This window comes from Ascaphus truei, chromosome 1, assembly GCF_040206685.1.
Source record: "Ascaphus truei isolate aAscTru1 chromosome 1, aAscTru1.hap1, whole genome shotgun sequence".
NCBI classification, from domain to species: domain Eukaryota; kingdom Metazoa; phylum Chordata; class Amphibia; order Anura; family Ascaphidae; genus Ascaphus; species Ascaphus truei.
Genome location: NC_134483.1, coordinates 456368643 through 456373515, shown reverse-complemented (window position 1 = coordinate 456373515; position 4873 = coordinate 456368643). Strand labels below are relative to the sequence as shown.

The following is a 4873-nucleotide window of genomic DNA, read 5'->3' as shown; positions in this document are numbered from 1 at the left end:
AACGAAGTTGTAAAATAAATAAAGAAATTTTAATTAATTCATCATCTCACACCGGAAAAGAGTGCTATCTACAGGGGTTCTGTCCGTCTTTTAGTGCATCACTTTACTTGCCCCTTGCAGCACCACTTCCTCTATTCACACTGAATAAAAGCTGTAGCGGGGGTACCTCACAAGTATACACATAATTTAGGGTGAAAAGGATGAATGTATACGTATGTACCATAATCCTACAGTATCTCACTGGCCTTGTTTCTTTACTTAGTATACCACAGGTATTTTTAAGCATTTTCCAGACTATTTGAGAAATAAACAACCTATTCAGCATAATAAAACGTGATCCCCAAACTTCTCCGTGGTCTGCAGCAACCACTTGTCCATCACAGGAAAGGAGATCGCGCCACATATTAGTCTTGTCTCAATGAGGTTTTTGCAGCAGAGGAAAGTTCATGCAAATAATAGCACCAGATTTATCAAAGAAATTGATCATTGCTCTCAATAGGATTTGTTTCTTCCCTGGTATTGCACCAGGAAAATAGCCCCTAGTGTATCTGGTGCATTTCTTGGGCAAAACTACGCCCTAGATAAAGGGTGGCCAACTCCGGGCCTCAAGGGCCACCAACAGGTCAAGTTTTAAGGATATATTTTATTCAGCACAGGTGGCTCAGTCAGAATGACAGCCACCTGTGCTGAAGCAGGGATATCCTTAATCCCTGACCTGTTGGTAGCCCTTGAGGACTGGAGTTGGCCACCCCTGCACTAGATGTATCCATTGGACACACCTTTTATTTGCTCCAGAGCTGCACCAATTTTGCACCACATGATATGTACAGTATGGCACACACTGAGGTGGCAGTTAAAACGCCCTATTATTATAAGACTCCAAAGTAATCTTTTCTGTACGAATGACCCTAAAGTGTTAATCGCTGATGCTTTGTAAAATCACAAGACATAATAAATGAGCAAATTAGCAAACACAGTGTATGCTGCTAATTAGGGACCACAGGACGGAGGAATAGAAAGGGTAAAAGTTCATTTGTTTGAAGAAAAAAGGAACAAGGTTTTATCTCTAGGTGTGGTAGATAAAGGTTTTTATGCGTAAGAATAATCTATCAACCATCTCCATTGCTAGGCAACCCTATGACATAAAAAAAATTGACCCTGAAATGAATTTATGTAATAGTTTGACATTTCTAAACCAGCATATGCTACATTTAGAACAGCGCACGATGGGCTTACAAATCATGTGGTTTAAAATATTCGTAATTCTTGAATTATTAAATGTACTGTAAGGAACATTGGGGAATGAATAACACCCCAGGGCCCAGGTTAATTCACAGATTTCAATAGTTAATTCAAATAACATTATTTATTCTTCTCTAGAGTAGAGCATGCTAAACGATGGCAACATTTGGTTATTTCAATCACTCTTTTCAGATTTCACAACTATTTCATTTCCCTTCATTGCCTCTCTATTATTTATATTATTGTGATCAGTTCCATTCCCCATGACAGTGATCCTGTTACAGAGTATTAACCCGCTGAGTATGGCCACTCATTTCTATTTCTGTAAGGCCATATTTTTTTGTTATTGGGCTGTTTACTTTACCTTTTTTTGCAAGTTTAGAACATTATTGTCTACAGTCAGGGCCGGTTTGACCATTAGGTGAACTAGGCGGACGAATTTGGGGGGCGGTAGATTGCCTAATGCAGTTTCCTAACCCGGAGGGGGATATCCCTGAGCAGGGAGAGAACCGGGCTGTTGCTAGGGGGTCGGGCAGTTCCCTCTATCCTGATTGGCTGCATTTCCCGGGTGCAGCCAATCAGGAGGAGCTGTCAGGAGCTTGGGGGCAGGGCCAAGCAGAGGAGGCAGCAGCATGGAGCAAAGTGTGTTTGTTCTGTCCTGTTGTGTGTGTATGTGTGTGGGTGCGTTTTTGTTCTAGCTGTCCTGTTATGTGTGTGTGTTCTGTGGCTGTCCTGTGTGTATCTTTTCTGTTCAGGAGAGTGTCAGTGTAAGTGGGGGGAGAGAGTGTCAGCATCAGTGAGGCAAGAGAGTGTCAGGGAGAGTGGGGGGTGGAGGAGAGAGAGTGTTTGGAGAGTGGTGGAGAGAGTATTGAGGAGAGAGTAACAGGGAGAGTGGGGGAGAGAGTGTCAGTAGGGGGAGAGAATCAGGAAGAGGGAGAGAGAGTGTCAGGGAGAGTGGGGGAGCGTGTTGGGAGAGTGGAGGAGAGTGTCGGGAGAGTGGGGGAGAGAGAGTGATGGGGAGAGTGACAGGGAGAATGAAGGAGAGTGAGTGTCGGGGAGAGTGAGTGTCAGGGAGAGTGAGTGTTCAGGAGAGTGAGTGTGAGGGAGTGTGAGTGTCGGGGAGAGTGAGTGTCAGGGGAGAGTGAGTGTCAAGGAGAGTGAGTGCCAGTGATAGTGAGTGTCGGAGAGATTGTCGGGGAGAGAGTGTCAGGGAAAGTTAGTGTCGGGGAGATTGTTAGGGAGAGTGAGTGTTGGGGAGAGTGAGTGTCAGGGAGAGTGAGTATTGGGGAGAGTGAGTGTTGGGGAGAGTGAGTGTCAGGGACAGTGTGTCAGGGAGTGTGAGTGTCAGGGAGAGTGTGTCAGGAAGAGTGAGGGTTGAAGAGTGAGTGCCAGGGAGAGTGAGTGTTGGGGAAGAGTGTCAGGGAGAGTGAGTGTCAGGGAGAGTGAGTGTCAGGGAGAGTGAAGGTCAGGGAGAGTGAAGGTCAGGGAGAGTGTGTCGGGGAGTGTGAGTGTTGGGGAGTGTGAGTGTTGGGGAGTGTGAGTGTGAGTGTCAGGGAGAGTGAGTGTCGGGGAGAGTGAGTGTCAGGGAAAGAGTGTCAGGGAGAGAGTTTCAGGGAGAGTGAGTGTAAGGGAGAGTGAGTGTCGGGGAGAGTAAGTGTCAGGGAGAGTGAGTGTCAGGGAGAGTGAGTGTCAGGGAGAGTGTGTGTCGGGGAGAGAGTGTCAGGGAGAGTGAGGGTTGCAGAGAGTGAGTGTCGGGGAGAGTGAGTGTCGGGGAGAGTGAGGGTTAAAGAGTGAGTGTTGGGGAGATTGAGTGTCAGTGAGATTTTGTCAGTGAAAGTTAGTGTCGGGAAGAGAGTGTCAGAGAGAGTGAGTGTTGGGGAGAGTGAGTGTCGGAAGGAGAGAGAGTGTCAGGGAGCGTGAGTGTCAGGGATAGTGTGTGTCTGGGAGATTGTCACAGAGAGTGAGTGTCGGGGAAAGTGAGTGTCGGGGAGAAAGTGTCAGGGAGAGTGAGGGTTGCGGAGAGTGAGTATTTGGGAGAGTGAGTGTTGGGGAGAGTGAGTGTCAGTGAGAGTGAGTGTCAGGGAGAGTGAGGGTTGAAGAGTGAGTGTTGGGGAGATTGAGTGTCAGGGAGATTTTGTCAGTGAAAGTGAGTGTCGGGGAGAGAGTGTCAGGGAGAGTGAGTGTTGGGGATAGTGAGTGTCAGGGAGAGTGTGTCGGGGAGAATGCCGGGGAGAGTGAGTGTTGGGGAGAGTGAGCATCGGGGAGAGTGAGTGTCAGGGAGAGTGAGTGTCAGGGAGAGTGAGTGTCAGGGAGAGTGAGTGTCGGGGAGAGTGAGTGTCAGGGAGAGTGAGTGTCAGCGAGCATGAGTGTCGGCGAGCGTGAGTGTCGGCGAGCGTGAGTGTCAGGGATAGTGAGTGTCAGGGAGATTGTCAGGAGAGAGTGCCAGGGAGAGTTAATGTTGGGGAGATTGTCACAGAGAGTGAGTGTCGGGGAGAGTGTGTCGGGGAGAGTGTGTGTCAGGGAGAGTGTGTGTTGGGGAGAGTGAGTGTCAGGGAGAGTGTGTGTCGGGGAGAGAGTGTCGGGGAGAGTGAGGGTTGGGGAGAGAGTGTTTGGGAGAGTGAGTGTTTGGGAGAGTGAGTGTTTGGGAGAGTGAGTGTTTGGGAGAGTGAGTGTTGGGGAGAGTGAGTGTTGGGTGAGTGAGTGTTGGGGAGAGTGAGCATCAGGGAGAGTGAGTGTCAGGGAGAGTGTTTCGGGGAGAGTGAGTGTCGGGGAGAGAGAGTGTCGGGGAGAGTGAGGGTTGGGGAGAGAGTGTTTGGGAGAGTGAGTGTTTGGGAGAGTGAGTGTTTGGGAGAGTGAGTGTTGTGGAGAGTGATTGTTGGGGTGAGTGAGTGTTGGGGAGAGTGAGCATCGGGGAGAGTGAGTGTCAGGGAGAGTGTTTCGGAGAGAGTGAGTGTCGGGAGAGAGAGTGTCGGGAGAGTGAGTGTCAGGGAGCGTTAGTGTCAGGGATAGTGAGTGTGGGTGAGATTGTCAGGGAGAGAGTGTCAGGGAGAGTTAATGTCGGGGAGATTGTCACGGAGAGTGAGTGTCAGGGAGAGTGAGTGTCGGGGAAAGTGAGTTTCAGGGAAAGTGAGTGTCAGGGAGAGTGATTGTCGGGAGAGTGAGTGAGACGTTTTCAGTTAGAAAAACAAATTCTGAAAGTTAACTGGGTGGGGGGATGTGGTGGGGGGGGACAATGCGGAAGGTTTGCCTAGGGCACTGAATACCCTGGCACTGGCCTGGTCTACAGTAAGTGACTGACTACTATACAGTAGGTTGTACTCCTGGTTGTGATACATGAAAAGCAGTAGCAGAGAGTGGTATCATGTTATGTTTCATTTCAGTTTTACATTCTACTCTGATCAATGAACAACATGACATGGCAAAACTGCTCCTATTGGCTCTGCAGAAAGAGGTATCTTTGTGATAAGAAGGTGAGATTCCTGTGCAGCTTTTTTTTTACAGAAACCCTGTGCATGTAAAAGACAGGGAAAATGATTCATTAAACTGTGATAGTGCTGATCGGTGCACTATCCCACAGAAATTCTGATTGAAGTCAAAGCCAATAACCACCAGTGAGTCAAAGTACATTTAA

The 4873-nt window shown here is 48.3% G+C and overlaps 1 pseudogene; it reads right to left on the bottom strand.

Moving 5' to 3' along the window:
• Positions 1-2035: 2035 nt before the first annotated feature.
• On the bottom strand, positions 2036-2679 carry LOC142468669 (uncharacterized; annotated as a pseudogene).
• Between the last annotated feature and the right edge of the window lie 2194 nt (positions 2680-4873).